The following is a 17,929-nucleotide window of genomic DNA, read 5'->3' on the forward strand; positions in this document are numbered from 1 at the left end:
ATGTTTCACTGTTTATGGGTACTTGTGGCAGTGGCCATCTTAGTGTCAGAGGCTATCAAAATAATACACGGAAAGGATCTCACTGTCTGGACTATTCATGATGTAAATGGCATAATAGGTGCCAAAGGAAGTTTATGGCTATCAGACAACTGCCCACTTAGATACCAGGTGCTACTCCTTGAGGGACCAGTGCTTCAAATATGCATGTGTGTGGCCCTCAACTCTGCCACTTTTCTCCGGAGGATGGGGAACCAATTGAGCACGACAGCCAACAAATTATAGTCCAGACTTATGCCACCCGAGATGATCTCTTAGCAGGGATAGTACGAGATGCTGCCCGGTGTTTATAGGAAAAGGCTTCTAAAATCAGACAATGCCTTTCATACTCTTATACCAACCTCTGGAGTGGGCAACATGGCTTCTCCCCTTTCTAGGTCCCTTGGCAGCCATCTTGCTTTCACTCACCTTTGGGCCCTGTATTTTTAAACTTCTTGTCAAATTTGTTTCCTCTAGAATCGAGGCCATCAAGCTACAGATGGCCTTACCAATGGAACAACAAATGAGCTCAATTAACAACTTCTACTGAGGATCCCTGGACTGACCCACTGGCCTAAAGAATTCCCCTCTGGAGGACACTACAACTGCAGGGCCCCTTCTTCACCCCTATCCAGCAGGAAGTAGCTAAAGCAGTCATTGGCCACATTCCCATCAGTTGGAGTGTGCTGTTTAGAGTGAGGATTGAGAGGTGTCAACTTGCTAGCAGCCCTCGCTCATTCTTGGCACCTCCTTGGCCTCAGCATCCACTCTGGCCATGTTTGAGGAGCCCTTTAGCCCACCACTGCACTGTGAGAGCCCCTCTCTGGGCTGGCTGAGGCTGGAGCCAGCTCCCTCTGCTTGCGGGGAGGTGTGGAGGGAGAGGCGTGGGTGGGAACCGGCGCTGCATGTGGTGCTCATGGGCCAGCATGAGTTCCAGGTGGGCGGAGGCTTGGTGGGCCCTGCACTTGGAGCAGTCAGCTGACACCGCCAGTCCTGGGCAGTGAGGGGCTTAGCAACCGGGCCAGAGGCTGTGGTGGGGGTGCCAAGTCCTCCAGCATTGCCGGCCTGCCAGCTCCATGCTCGAATTCTTGCCAGGCCTCAGCCACCTTCCCACAGGGCAGGGCTCAGGATCTGCAGCCCACCATGCCTGAGACCCTCACGGTGGGCTCCCACGTAGCCCCAGCTTCCCCAATGGGTGCTGCCCCCTGCTCCACGGCACCTGGTCCCATCAACCGTCCAAGGGCTAAGGAGTGCAGGTGCATGGCGTGGGACTGGCAGGCAGCTTGCCCACAGCCCTGGCATGGGATCCACTAGGTGAAGCCAGCTGGGCTACTGAGTTGGGTGGGGACTTGGAGAACTTTTATGTCTAGCTGGAGGATTGTATATGCACCAATCAGCACTCTGTGTCTAGCTCAAGATTTGTAAATGCACCAATCAGCACTCTGTCTAGCTCAAGGTTTGTAAATGCACCAATCAGCACTCTGTCTAGCTCAACGTTTGCAAATGCACCAATCAGTGCTCTGTGTCTAGCTAATCTAATGGAGACTTGGATCTAGCGGTCCGGCCGCAGGGGTTATTCAGGGATGCACCGAGAAGTAGTGAGAAGAATGGTGAAAGAAAGACACAGAGAAGCAGGATTAGGAGGGACGGTCCCCTGATAAGGAAGTGCCGACAAGCTCTGGTTTATTCAGTGCTTTTATACATGCCAGGGGTTAAAAATCCACACAATAATTGTTTTTGTCTTCCTTTGATGCGGCCTCTGTAGTCTGTCCTGTGCTAACCATTAACTATGAAAAACCATTCACAGCGCTTCACTGATCTGGTAAGAACAGGAAGCTACCCATAACAGGATCTTCAGTGGTCAGGTCTTTGCCATGCCACCTACTTCCCTGTCTGCAGGCTTTGCCAATGCATGGGAATGTGAACTTGGCTCCTCACACTTGGAGAACTTTTACGTCTAGCTAGAGGATTGTAAATACACCAATCAGCACTCTGTGTCTAGCTCAGGGATTGTAAATGCACCAATCAGCACTCCATCAAAACGGACCAACCAGCTCTCTGTAAAATGGGCCAATCAGCAGGATGTGGGTGGGGTGAGATAAGGGAATAAAAGCAGGCTACCTGAGCCAGCAGCAGCAACCCACTTGGGTCCCCTTCCACACTATGGAAGCTTTGTCCTTTTGCTCTTTGCAATAAATCTTGCTGCTGCTCACTCTTTGGGTCTGCACTGCCTTTATGAGCTGTAATACCAGAAGGTCTGCAGCTTCACTCCTGAGGCCAAGGAGACCATGAACCCACTAGGAGGAATGAACAACTCCAGATGGGAGGAATGAACAACTCCAGACACGCCACCTTAAGAGCTGTAACACTCACCACAAAGGTCTGCAGGTTCACTCCTGAAGCCAGCGAGACCATGAACCCACCAGAAGGAAGAAACTGGACACATCCAAACATCAGAAGGAAAAAACTCCGGACACACCACCTTTAAGAACTGTAACACTCACCATGAGGGTCTGTGGCTTCATTCTTGAAGTCACTAAGACAAAGAACCCACCAATTCTAGACACAGTGGGACCAGGTGCACCTGTTTCCCTACAGCCATCTGAGCTACTGTGTCTGACAACAGCTGCACCACGGCAGGAAGGGAGAAAAATTCATCTGCTAGTCTCCACCTCCCACCAGCCAAGTATTTACTCTGAGGAATGTTAACTTACCTAGACTCCCAGATTGTACATACATGGGTACTAAACAGATCCTAGATCAATAAACATCTCCTAAGAAAGAGATCCTAGGCAGTAGGTGAGAGACGTGCAGAGTGGACATGTGTCTGGGGCACTACACGTGGCCAAGATCTCTTTTCATCTATCCTAAGTTCTTAGGCCAGTTGCTGAGCAGAGGAGGCATGCAAATGTAGACAAAACAGAGAAAAACAATTTTACGTGACAAATAACACTCTAGAGACCACTGCACTTCAATATGAGCAGCAAAGCAAGATGACAACTCTAAAAGGAGAGTAAAAAAATGTTTCTCTGTAGTTTCAAGAGCAGGCTGAGGGAGAAATAACATCTGTCTCTGCCCTCACTTGGAGCCCACTTTCTCTGTTCAGCTCTGCCATTTTCTGGGTTTTAAAATTTCTCTAGTCCTCGTGTTCCCATGAGATTAGAATTTTCCAGAAGGAAACTTCTTAAAATGTAAGCAAAAAATAAAATAAAATAAAATAAAATTCCACAAATGCAAAGATGTGGAAATGTTTGCAAAGCACAGGCTGGAGTCCAGCCAATTTGGAGAGGAACACAGCCCCTAGTTTCTTTTCTGTCCTGGATTTTTTAGTGTAAGTTTCACAGCCATGAGTCTGTATTTCAGGTATGAAGCACATCCCAGCCTTATAGAAAAATAAACCAAAACAAAAATGATTTTTTATTTTGTTAGTGTTAGTTCACTGTGTGATTAGAAGATACTACAGTCGTTTTTCTAATGATAAGACACAACTGTCTCTCTAGTCATGAAGGCTTAAGCACACAATTCCTGCTGTATCTGATGATTTTATTAGCCTCAGATTACAAAGAAAATATTGCCTCTATGAATCTCTGGCCTCTTGATTACCTGCCAATCATTCTATCATAGACTGAAGTCAGGTTGAGTTTAAAGTACTGCAATCAGAACATCTAATCAGTGAACAAACAGCCTTTGGAAGAGAGTTACACAGACTAAGGATTGGAAGTGACAGGAGCAGTCAATTTGGGAATAAGTTGCTGAATATAAAATTCATTCCTTCTGGTTGTACCACAATAGATTGGAAGTACAGCTCCCCAGTGGAGAGACATAAATCCAACTCTAACTAATGGTCCTTTTTTTTTTTTTTTTTGGCAGTTACCTATCTATTATATAATTTAAGTCTCAACACAGTTTTCTGTGGTTGGGAAGTTATCTCAATTCCTATGATGCAGAAAAGGAAATAGGCAGAGACAATAGCCAGTTTTCACATTGTGCTAGTGACTATGTCAGGATGAGATTCTGGGTCTCTTCAATGTTAGGTTAGTGCTCTCCTACATATATGAACATTCAGTACCCAGTTAAAGATACAGTTTACAGTAACCAAAACAGCATAGTACTAGTACAAGAACAGACACATAGATCAATGGAACAGACTAGAGAACTCAGAAATAAGACCATCCATCTACAACCATCTGATCTTTGACAAACTTGACAAAAGCAATGAGGAAAGGACTCCCTATTTAATAAATATGCTCGTAGTCCTGCTAGCCATATGCAGAAAATTGAAACTGGACTCCTTCTGTATATGATATGTAAAAATCAACTCAAGATGGATTAAGTACTTAAATGTATTATAAAACCCAAAACTATAAAAACCCTAGAAGAAAATCTAGGCAATACCATTTAGAACATAGGCACAGGCAAAGCTTTCATGATGAAAACACCAAAAGCAATGGCAACAAAAGCAAAAAGTAATAAATGGGATCTAATTAAACTAAAGAGCTTCTGCACAGCAAAAGAAACTATCATCAGAATAAACAGACAACCTGCAGAATGGGAGAAAATTTTTTCAATCTATCTATCTAATATCCAGAGTCTACAAGGAACTTAAACAAATGTATAAGAAAAAAAAACCCAATAAAAAGTGGGCAAAAGACATGAACAGATACTTTTCAAAAGAAGACACACACACATGTGACCAACAAACATATGAAAAAAGCTCAACATCACTGATCATTAGAGAAATGCAAATCCAAACCAAAATGTGATGCCATCTCACACCAGTCAGAATGACTACTACTAAGAAGTCAAAAAAACAGATACTGGCAAGATTGTAGAGAAAACGCAACACTTTTACACTGTTGATGGGAGTGTAAATTAGTTCAACCATTATGGAAGAGAGTGTGGTGATTCCTCAGAAACCTAGAGGCAGAAATTCCATTTGACCCAGCAATCCCATTACTTGGTATATGCCTAAAGGAATATAAACAATTATATAGATAAATGCACGTGTATGTTCATTGCAGCACTATTCACAATAGCAAAGACATGGAATCAACCCGAATGCCCATCAATGATAGACTGGATAAAGAAAATGTGGTACATATACACCATGGAATACTACGCAGTCATAAAAAGGAATGAGATCATGTCCTTTCCAAAGACATGGATAAAGCTGGAAGCCATCAACAAACTAATGCAGGAACAGAAAACAAAACGCCACATGTTCTCACTTGTAAGTGGGAGCTGAATGATGAGAATACATGGATACATGGTGGGAAACAAAACACACTGGGGCCTGTCGGAGAGGGGTTGTTGGGGGAGGGAGAGCATCAGGAAGAGTAGCTAATGGATGCTGGGCTTAATATCTAGGTGATGGGTTGATCCGTGTAGCAATCACCATGGCACACATTTGCCTATGTAAGAAACCTGCACATCCTGCACATACACCCCAAAACTTAAAATAAAAGTTAAAGAAAACAAAAAAAGATACCCAGCAGAAGTGATACTGCCCAGTGTAGCTTGTTCTTATGCAGGCTCACAAGGACAAAAAGTAAAGAAAAACTGCAAATGAAGCTGTTTACTTGTCCCTCAGTTATCACAAACATTTACTGAGCATTTTCTATAGGGGAGTTCTTACTGGATCCTACATGTGAATTAGAAGAGGCTTTCTGCTTATGGAGGACTTGTCACTTAGTCTAATAAAGAGTCCATCAAACAAGATAACTTACTCAGTAAGTGATTATGCTAAGCGTCAGATGAGAAGTGCAATAACAGAAGCGCTGATATATAAGGAAGACCCCAGACAGGGATCAGCTGTGTTGGAGGAAGTGAACTCTAAGATACCATTATGGGGAACAGGGCTAGGCACAGTGTCTCATGCCTATAATCCAGTACTTTGGGAGGCAGAGGCAGGAGGATCACTTAAACCCAGGAGCTCAAGACCAGCCTGGGCAACATGGCAAGGCCCCATCCCTACAAAAAAACACAAAAATTAGCTGGGACGTCTCATCCCAGATACTTGGGAAGCTGAGGTAGGAGGATCCCCTGAACCTGGGAAGTTGAGGCTGCAGTGAGCTGAGATCGTGCCACCACACTCCAGCCTGGGTGACACAGGCTGACAAACAAACAACAGTAACAACAAACACACAGGGGAATGGAGCATAGGGAGATGGGAGAAGCTGAGGGTGGGGATGGGATTTAGAAGGAAAGGGCAATTTTTCCTAGCAGCTATCAAGACAGTAGCTTTGGTGGCAAAAGTAGGTAGACCAGTTTGATTAAAAAAAGCTAATTTAGATTTCAATACTGAATTTTAGGAATCTAAATAAATCAGGTATTACTGTCAATTAGCTCTAGGTTTTTGGATAATTTAATCAAAGCGATCCATTTCATGCTACATAGATAGTGTCTCTACCTAACAAAGATAAATAAGCCTTTTTTCTTGGAGATTAGTAACAGTCTACTTAAAACTAAGGGATATAAGATTTTTTAAGACAAAATATGAGGTAAAAAGATGGTATTTGTCACAGGGCATTACAATAATACAGCCTGAAGTGCTTTCATAATTATATTCATTCATGAGATATTGTAAGTCACATCCTTAAAAAAAATTCAGAAGTAAATTTGTGTTTTAAAATGTCCTCTGTATGTTGCCACATGACTTCCCATGGCAAATGATGGTTTACGTCACACTTTAAAAAGTGTTTGTAGTTGACTGACATGGTTAACTTTGAAGATTCCCAGGAACTGCAACATTGGATGATACTAGATAGAATGATCTCATTACTTCTGCATTCTCTAAACTTGCCTGCATGAGTGAATACTTGAAACACGAATGGATTTTTCTAATATGATTCATGACACCTGGAGAAGGAGCAAACATGAGACTTTGTGGATAGGAAAGGTCACATCCTATTGATTGATAAGAGTCTGAAATTTTTAAGTGACTTTCACAGATATTTTCCTCACTATAAGTCTAGTTCTTGGAAATGTTTTTTTCTCTTATATTGGAGAAAGTCAATTTGGCGATCTTTAAAATAGACTTATTTTCCTCTTACATGTCTTTCCACTACAGGGACTCTGTGGACTAGGAATATATTCGCTGGGAATAAGCAGCAGACACACAGGCTGGCTGTGTGGCCCACCCACTGGGTGTGGGCAGCTTGAGGACAGCACACAGGAGTCTGGAGCCCTCAGGCTTGGCTTGGGTGGGAAGGGGCAAGTGGTGGATGGAAGAGCGGTGGCTGCGGCTGGAGCCCTGACCCGCCTGATTGCCGCTATGGGCCTAGGTCAAGGAGGCATCAGCTGCTGTCAAACCACAGGGCCACTGGGGTGGAGCCAGGAGTCAGCACCTTGGCATTCTCACTGCTGACTCTTGACTGCTGTGGCTTCCTACTGACAAAACCTAGAAGCCAGAAGTCAAAGATCCCAGTGAGGAGCTCAGGCAGAATCTGAAAGAGAAGGATAGAGAAGGTGAGTAAACGAGGCAGGGCAAACAGAGGCCAAACAGGACAGTCCCTCCTTTGCACCTCAGTGTCTGCTCCTGTCTTTTGACTGGGATGTCAAAGGCCTTTAAATGGGTGAAAATATTGAGTCCCGAATGCAGGGGCCACACAAATCTCAGCATTATCTGATGTACCATCATGGGCTAATGTCTATTCAAATATATTTTCTCCTGAAACCTGAAACGTTAACAACCACCCATGATACTCATGAAATAAGGTGGCAAGGGAGAACATAATTAATGTAAGGTTTTACCACCTTGTCCCTGATTTTGTAGTTCATCATGAGACTGATGTGTGTCATCATGACTGCTGTTTTCCTCCACTGCATCTTCCCATTACTCTCTGCCAGGACCTGAGCTGAAAGGAATTCTTTAGTTTGTGAGGTAACCCAAGCCTTTCTTCATGGCTTTGCTGTGGCCTTCGCCAAGTACTCTGCTAATCTATATCCAAGCAGGGAGGGAATCAGGGCATGAAGACTCTGACACCTCTCACCTAGCAGCCTGTAATCTGTCATGGGTCACATGAGCTGACCCAGCCAAAAGCCAGAGGAGGCAAGTCAGGTTAATGCCAGGTTATAGAGTGACATGGAGAAGGTAGAAAGGATCTGCAAGGACCAGAGGTGGAGAATATCCTGAAGAGGGAAGGATTTGTAGTGACACATATTTCCTCTGCTTCCCCTCCTCCTTCTTATGTCTTTCTGTCTCTCTGCCTTTATCTCTCTCTCTCTCTGTCTCTCTCTCACACACACACACATACACACACACACACACACACACACACAGAGAGAGAAAGAGAGACACATTCATGCATGCTTGAGCAGTAAAAGCATCTTGTTAATTTACAAAATAAATGTCATTTGTTGCCTTCTGTGATTGCAAATCGGCTTTTAAAGATCATTAACAGTGCCCTAAAACGTGGCTCTTCTGAAAGTGATGTAGAACCTCTGGCTGTCTAAAAATGAAACTTGTTTTTCCAAACATTGCACTTTGGAATAGTCTGTGTGTGAAATGCAGCATCTCAGTCTGGTGATTTGAAATGCCCCTAAGGAAGAATTTATTTTAGGTGGCAGTCATTCCTTTGACAGCTTGTCTCATGGGGAGTCATTATCATCATCAACATATTTTAAAATTCTGGAGCCATTTACATTTGTTTCAGAATCTTGTAATTGAGTAATAAATAATTTTGAGGTATCAGGCTAAGGGCTGGTCCAAGTCCAGAGGTGATTGATTTTCTACAAAATTAATCAAAGAGAGTTTACAAATCTATTGAGTTTATGTAAATTACAAGACAGAAGAATCATTTCAAAGAATAGTTTTAAAGAGTATAATGAAGCAATAGTGAATCAGTTCAATTTTGGACATTGACAAAATTGTGAAAAAAGATAAACCCTACATTTTACGTCAATACTCTGATCACTGATAGAAAGCAGATATAACTGAATTTAGTCCAAACTTGTTGAGCGAAACATACTTTTTAATTCTATTTTTCCGCAGAGTTCAGAGGTCAAAGTGCTTCTAAAACTTTATAAAAATATTCAAATAAACATATGCCAGGAAACTACAAATTGTGCTTATTTTAATACTGTTTACAATATCAAAGTAACTAAAAGATATTCATGCAATTCAAAACTAAGGATCTCAGATTTATAGTACTGTAAAATGATTTCTTTTACATGCATCTACACTAAATGTTGAGTTCTTGCAGGAGAAATTGAGAACTGATGTAGCAACTTATCCAAATAAGATACTTAACCAACCCTCGTTATGGCTTCTAGCAGTATGAGGTCACGTCGCTGGGATGACCCAGCTCCCTTTTGAGTTCTGGTCTAGAAAAGCTCAGGGCTGTCCAAATAATTTACTCTTTGTTCCAGCCAACACCTGACATAGACATCTGACAGCTCTTCTTTGAGTGTTTACTAAAAGGGGATTACACTTGTGAATATGCATCCCCCATACCTCAGCAGTGTCTTTCTCAAGGACCTGGAAGTCATTCCTTTGAGATGTAATCATCAGGGCGGACAGAGCCTAGGTCTCCCAGTCGGCAGGAGGATAAATCCTAACTTCCATACTGCCATCTAGCAGACACAGCTGGTCTAATGGTGTGTCCGGAATTGGTTCCTTCCAGTGGGTTCCTGGTCTCTATGAATGAAGCCACGGACCCTCGTGGTGAGTGTTACAGTTCTTAAAGATGGTGTGTCAGGAGTTTGTTCCTTCAGATGTTCAGCAGTGTTTGGAGTTTCTTCCTTCTGGTGGGTTCGTGGTCTCCCTGGCTTCAGGAGTGAAGCCGCAGACCTTCGCAGTGTTACAGCTCTTAAAGGTGGCGCATCCAGAGTTGTCCATTCCTCCCGGTGGGTTTGTGGTCTCACTGGCATCAGGAGTGAAGCTTCAGACCTTCATGGTGAGTGTGACAGCTCATAAAGGTAGTGCAGACCCAAAGAGTGAGCAGCAGCAAGATTTATTGAGGAAGAGCAAAAGAACAAAGCTTCCACATCGTGGAAGGTGACCCAAGCGGGTTGCCCTGCTGGCTCCGGTGGCCTGCTTTTATTCCCTTATTTGGCCCCACCCACATTCTGCTGATTGGTCCATTTTACAGAGAGCTGATTAGTCCATTTTACAGAGTGCTGATTGGTCTGTTTTTACCAAGTGCTGATTGGTGCATTTACAAACCTTTAGTTAGACACAGAGCACTGATTGGTGCATTTACAATCCTTTAGCTAGACAGAAAAGTTCTCCAAGTCCCCACCTGACCTAGAAGCCCAGCCCCACATCTCAATAGCATTTCCACAGACCCAGCCTTTGTACTTTTTCACTTCCATGACCCAGCAGAGCCCTGCCCTATTCCCTCAGTCTCTCTTTAAAAAGCCTAGTTCCCTTTGTGCAATTTGCAGATTGAAATGGAGCTCAGCTCTTTCCCTTATGGTTACCATTACTGAATAAAATCTGTTTTCATTACTTTAACTAACACCTGTGAGCACCAGAGAGGACTATTCTGTAACCAGAAAACATGAAACCTTCCCCATCAAAAGCTTTGTTAAACAGGGTTATCTTCTTGTGCTAGCTGTTTCAAGTTTATTAGATTTCAGGAACAAAATATAAAAATAAAAATCTAAATTCAACCCTGAAAAAGATTCAGTTTTGGTTTGGAAGCATTTACACATATGGTTTCTGTAGCCAGTTTGCAAATCATATGCCATTTGCAAACAATCTTCCTATGAGGAGAAGAAGAAGGAGAACCTGTACAAAGTCTTTGGGACCAGTTTTTGGACAGATGAAAACAACTTAATTAGAGGGGAAAACACCCTTTCACCATCTTCTTGAACTTGGCCATTTCAAGAAAATAGCATTTCCATGAGATTTTTAAGCCAAGTTTTTATGTAGAAAATGATCTCACTTGTCAGGAATGAAGTGAGATATGAAAATGGGAAAAGAGTGTTAAAAAATTATTCCTATCAAACTACCAATGACATTCTTCCCAGAATTAGAAAAGACTATTTAAAAACTCCTATGGAACAACAACAAAAAGCCAGAATAACCAAGCAATCCTAAGCAAAAAGAACAAAGATGGAGGCATCACATTACCTGACTTCAATCTATACTACAAGGTTACAGTAACTAAAACAGCATGGTACTGGTACAAAAACATACGTATAGACCAATGGAACAGAATAGAGAGCCCAGAAATCATGCTGCACACCTACAACCATTTGATCTTTGACAAAGTCAACAAAAACAAGCAATGGAGAAAGACTCCCTATTCAATAAATGGTGCTGGGAAAACTGGCTAGCCATATGCAAAATATTGACACTGGACCTTTTCCTTACACCATGTACAACAATCATCTCAAAATGAATTAAAGACCTAAATATAAAATCCAAAACTATAAAAACCCTGGAAGATAACAGGCAATACCATTCTGGACATAGGCCCCAGCAAAGATTTAATGATTAAGACACCAAAAGCAAGTGTAACAAAAACAAAAATTGACAAATGAGACCTATTTAAACCAAGGAGTTTCTGCACAGCAAAATCAACTATCAACAGAGTAAACAGACAATCTGCAGAATGAGAGAAAATATTCGCAAACTCTGAATCCAACAAAGATCTAATATCCAGAATCTATAAAGAACTTAAACAAATTAAAAAGCAACAAACAACTCCATTAAAAAGTCGGCAAAAGACATGAACAGATATTTTTAATAGAAGACATACATGTGACCAACAAGCATATAACAGTTATCAACATCACTAATCATTAGAGAAATGCCAATCAAAACCACTATGAGATACCATCTTATACCAGTCAGAATGACTATTATTAAAAAGTCAAAAAATAACAGATGCTGATGAGGTTGTAGAGAAATAAGAACACTTATACACTGCTGGTGGGAATGTAAATTAGTTCAGCCATTGTGGAAAGCAATTTGAATATTTCTCAAAGATCTTAAAACAGAACTACCATTTGACCCAGCTGTTCCATTACTACATATATACCCAAAGGAATAGAAATTCTTCCATAAAGAAACATAAATGTGTATGTTCATAGCACTATTCACAGTGGCAAAGAGATGGAATCAACCTTTCTGCCCATCAATGGTAGGATGGATAAAGAAAATGTGGTACATATATACCTCAAAATACTACGCAGCCATAAAAAAAATGAGATCATGTCCTTTGCAGGAACATTGATGCAGCTGGAGGCCATTATCCGAAGCAAACTAACACAGGAACAGAAAACCTAAGTGGGAGCTAAACATTGAGTACACCTGGACACAAAGAAAGACAAAACAGATCCCAGACCCTACTCGAGGATGGAGGTTGGGAGGGGGGTAAGGATGGAAAAACCACCCATCGGGTACTTATGCTTATTACCTGGGTGACAAAATAATCTGTACTCCAAACACCCATGACACAATTCACCCATATAACAGACCTGCATATATACCCCTGAACCTAAAATAAAAGTTTTTTAAAAAGAAATCTTGGAATGTCATAAAGAAGGAAAAATACAAATTTAGAAGAAAGACCAAAAACATGAGTAAACACAATATGTTGTCCTTCTCCTTCTGAGCTTTCTAAGTTATGTCTGATGGTTGAAGTAAAAATTATAAAACCATGTAGTGTTGTTGTCGATGTATGTAGGGGAAATATTTAAAATGGATTATATTATAAATTAGGGATACTAAAGGATATAAAATGAAGGAAGTTTTCCACACTCGAATTGGTAAAATATTGGTACCAGTGGATTGCAATAAGTTATTCATAATGTAATGCCTAGAGCAACCAGTACAACTGCTCTACAAAGAGATACACTTAAAAATTATAGATAAATTAACATTAAATGCTAAACACTGCTTGTGTTGTCCATAGGATGGCAGGAAAATGAAAACCAGGAAAGGAAAAACAGAACAAAAAATAAAAAGAAATGGCAGACTTTGCCTTAAATATCAATAATTACATCAAAAGTAAATAACATAAATAAAACAATTACAAGATTGACAGAGCATTTAAGGAGTTGGGGGGAAGGATAATTTTATAGTGGGAGACACTGACAAATTCTACCTCAGTCAGATGATCAAGGCTAACATCAATAGTGGTAAGTCCCAAAGCAAACACAACAAAAGCAAAAATCAACAAATAGGATCTAATTAAACGTAAGAGTTTCTGAACAGCAAAAGAAACTACCAACAGAGTAAACAGACAACCTACAGAATGGGAGAAAATATTCACAAACAACGCATCTGACATCCAGCATCTATAAGGAACTTAAACAAATTTACAGATGCTGGTGAGGGTGCAGAGAAACTAGTTTACACTCCCACTGTTAGTGGAAGTGTAAATTAGTTCAACGATTGTGGAAGCAGTATGGCGATTCTTCACAGAGCTAAAAGCAGAACGACCATTCAACCCAGAAATCCCGTTACTGGATACATACCCAAAGGAATATAAATCATTCTACCATAAAGACACATGCATGTGTATGTATGTTCATTGCAGCACTATTCACAATAGCAAAGACATGGAATCAACCTAAATGCCAATCAATGACATTAGGTAAAGAAAATGTGGTACATATACACCATGGCATATTATGCAGCCATTAAAAAAGAACAAGATCGTGTCGTTAGCAGGAACATGGATGGAGCTGGAGGTTATTATCCTTAGCAAAGTAACACAGGCACAGAAAAGCAAATACCAAATGCTCTCACTTATAAGGTGGGAGCTGAATGAGGAGAACTCATGAACACAAAGAAGGGAACAAAAGACACTGGGGTCTACTTGAGGGTGGAGGGTGGGAGAAGGAAGAGGAGCAGAAAAAATACTATTGGGTACTAGGCTTCATACCTGTGTGATAAAATAATCTGTACATCAAACCCCTGTGACACGAGTTAACCTGTATAACAAACCTGCACATGTACCCTCGAGCCTAAAATAGAAGTTAAAATAAGAATAGAAAAAAAAAACCCAGTGGTAAGTCATTTTGATAGTATGTCTCCTTACTATCATGTGATGAAAATGGCACTCTACTCCTGGGGTCTTCCTCCCTAAAACACATTACCCCAGTCTAATCATGAGAAAACTATCATACAAATCTTAATTAGGTGACATTCTACAAAATATCTGAACAACATTCCTTAACAATTTCAAAGTCATCAAAAGGATGGAACTCTGCGAAATTGTCACAGGCAAGAGAAGTCTTAGGAGACAAGATGACTAAATGTAACATGGTGTGATGTACTAGATAGGATCCTGGAACATAAAAGGAGGCTTAGGTTAAAACCAAGGAAATCTGAATAGATTACGGACCATAGATAATACTAATTTATTGATATTGACGCATTAATTGTAACGAAGGTGTCATACTCATAGAGTAATGGGGAAAACTCAGTGTGGGTTATATAGAAACTCTCTGTACCATCTTCCCCATTCCCCTAAAGCTGTTCCAAAATAAAAAGTTTATTTTAAAAAATGACTCAGCCATATGCCTTCTACAAACAGCTCACTTCAACTAAACACAGGCTGGAGGAAGACTATTTTTGCTCTATTTTGTCCTTTGGTTTTGCTAGTTTTATTAGATAATTTGATGGCTTTTAAACAAGCAAACAATACAACCCAGTTAAATTTGAATTTCAGATAAACAGCACTTCTTTTTTAGTTTACGGATGTCCCATGCAATATTTGGGACATACTTATACTAAAAATTATTCTTTTTTTTTTTGAAATTCAAATTTCACTGGGATGTTTTATATTTTAGCTAGCAATTCTAGGATATGAACCTAGCTTCCTACCTATTCTGCTCTTTCGTCCTTCACATGTGAAGAATGTCATAGAAAGTGTCATATTCTGAAATAAAACTTCCCAAAGAAGAAAATTCCTTTTCATCTGAGTGCTGAATTGTGTGTGCTTCTTAATGGCCTGTGATTCATTACAGAGACGTAAAATGGGCCTACTACAATGCATGAAACACAGTAAGTGCCCAAAGATGAGAGTTACCATCTTCAGCAGAAATTAGGGTTAGGGTCAAGAGACTACAGATTCATAATAAAAACATACTCAATTTATTGCCTGCAGAATAAGTTTTTGCCATTGTCATAATCATCATCATTATTATTGCTTGGAAAAGCCCGATTGCAGGAATGCAATCTAGTTAACAACACAATGTTGTGTGTTCATAATATGAGGTAAGGGAATTAAACCTTGCAAAGTTTTGGGAAACATAATATGACAAAGTTTTTTTTGTCACTGTATTTAAAAATGTCTATGAAGATATAAATGCTAAAACAGATACTTAGGTGTTGTTTTACTTCCTTTAATGAGAAGATTAGAATATGCCATCTCCCAGGATCATCTAGAGCATGCCAGGACTGGCTAGACCACATGTCTTTCTCAGCAATTCTTTCTCTCTGGTTTAGAGAACAGGCTGACATGACAAAGACATTCTTGCCTTTTTTGGAGCCCATTCCTTCCGGATAGCTCTCTATTCTGGCCCAGTTCATCAATATCATCTGGCTGCTAAGCTGAGCCCTATCTTGCAATTTAAATTGATAGGGGCTTTGTGTGTGAGTTGACAGCGACTTAAAGTCACTATTTCGGCCAGGCACGGTTGCTCATGCCTGTAATCCCAGCACTTTGGGAGGCCAAAGCGGGCAGATCACGAGGTCAGGAGATTGAGAACATCCTGGCTAACACGATGAAACCCCGTCTCTACTAAAAGGCTGACCGGAGGAGTTGCAAGGGGGGATGGCCATGATTCCACCTGGGGACAGGAGATCAGACAAAAAAAAAAAAAAAAATGTGCTAGATGTCTTTTCTTTTCTTTTCTTTTTTTTTTTTTTCTTTCTTTTTTTTTGTTTTTGAGACAGAGTTTTGCTCTTGTCTCCCAGGCTGGAGTGCAATGGCATGATCTTTGATCACTGCAACCTCCGCCTCCTGGGTTCAAGCAATTCTCCTGCCTCAGCGTCCCCAGGTAGCTGGGATTACGGGAGCCTGCCACCACACCCAGCTAATTTTTGTATTTTTTTTTAGTAGAAATGGGGTTTGACCATGTTGGCCAGGCTGGTCTTGAACTCCTGACCTCAGGTGATCCACCTACCTCAACCTCCCAATGTGCTGGGACTACAGGCATGAGCCACTGCACCCAGCCATCATTTTATTTTCTAAATGAGGAAAAGAAGACAATAAACTTGCTTTAGGTCAAAATCTACTAAGTAGTAGAATGATGTTCAACCATGATTTGTCAGACAATAAAGTCCATGCACTGAACTTACTACAAAATCTCAGCTTCCTTGAGTTTGAAGCTACCTTGTTTTAAATTTTCAATCCTTCCTTCTCCTAGCAGTCTCTATAGTCTGGAGGAAGACTTACCACAAACCCCTATCCTGTGTTGTTGAGTTAGCAGGTTGTGAAGACTGTGTCTAGTTACAGAGATGCTTGACTAAGTCCGTATATAAGCTAGGATCTGCTGTAGCTGCTTTAGGGAACAAGGATTGTTGAAGTGATCCTAGAGGTCTTGCTACCTGAAGCTCTTTAAGGAGGCACAGGTCAACCTAACAGTGAAAACCTTTTGTTTACTTCTAATGTACCTCTGTTTGGGACACCCACCAAGTTAGTCGTGCCGGATTGCTTCCAGCTCTTCTTCATTTCCAGTGTATGGAATAACCAGAGAAGTCTTTCTCCTGGTAGCTCGTCTCACTCCAACCCTTCTCCTCACCTATATGCATAAGAACATCTTTTAATTTAATCCTTAAAACACACGAAATTTTAAATATACCTCCATATAGCACCAGATGCACATAAGCCTCTTAAATTAGTCTGCCTTTTTATAAAGTTATTTTTTCTATAGTATGCAATAATTAAGTAACGTTTGCTATATACCAGGCACCATGTGCTAGGTGTCGGAGACATAATAATGAACATCAATACTTTTGAGAAATTGAGGGGTTAAACGGTAAGTTACGTGTACAAATAACTAGATATGATTTAAGACAGGATAACAGAAATGCTAAATTGAGATTAAAAAGTTCTTTTTGTGGTGCACAGAAAGGGGTAATTTATTCCCATTACATGCAATGCTGAATGAAAATGCAGCATTTTTCAGGCCAATTAGTTGGGAAACTAATTGACTTCACTTAGCTGGGGGCTTCCAGCACGAGTGAAGTGCACTTGCTCATCGGACAGACTGTCTGATCGGGGCCAACAGCCATCACCAGGCGACTCATAATCACAGACCGTCAAGCGGCATTGAAGATTAGGCTCCAAGGAAAGGCGGTTCTATTGATTGCACGTAAAAGCATTACTTTAAAATACTCTAGCAACTGTGGGTCAGTTCTGAGATGGCAACTTTGAGATGGCAGTCCTCCAATGAACAGCCAAGAGAGAAAACTAGCGTTACTGTCTTGGCAAATCATCTCTTGAGAGGTAAATGGTGGGTTCCAAAAGGCAATGTGTTCATTTTGCAAACTCTATTCATAGGGACCATGGGAAGCTGGCTACTGCGGCATAATTTTAGCAGCCCTCCAGGACGCTAACTGCCTAACAGGATTCCTCTTGCTTTGGAGGACCCTTCCTACATTCTGAAGTTCCACTAAAATTAGAGGCACTGGCTACAGTAGCATTTCAAAACTAGATGCATGGTGCCTAGTCACAGCGGTAGTGGGGGACACAATGAAAGGAAACCTTGGAGCATTGTTGAAAGTCACAGCTTCCCCCAAATGTCAGCTCTTCAGACCAGAACATCAAAACTCTTTCCAATAACTGTGTACTTGATCACAAGAGTGGTTGCAACATTTGGGAGTAATGCTAAAGATTTTATAAGCTACGCATTATAGTAGAGGAGTGCTATTTTTAAGTTATTTTATTGAGTAAGTATACATAGTAAATATTTCAAGCGGCTCCCT

Source organism: Hylobates moloch, unplaced genomic scaffold (assembly GCF_009828535.3).
Source record: "Hylobates moloch isolate HMO894 unplaced genomic scaffold, HMol_V3 SCAFFOLD_9, whole genome shotgun sequence".
Lineage (NCBI taxonomy): Eukaryota > Metazoa > Chordata > Mammalia > Primates > Hylobatidae > Hylobates > Hylobates moloch.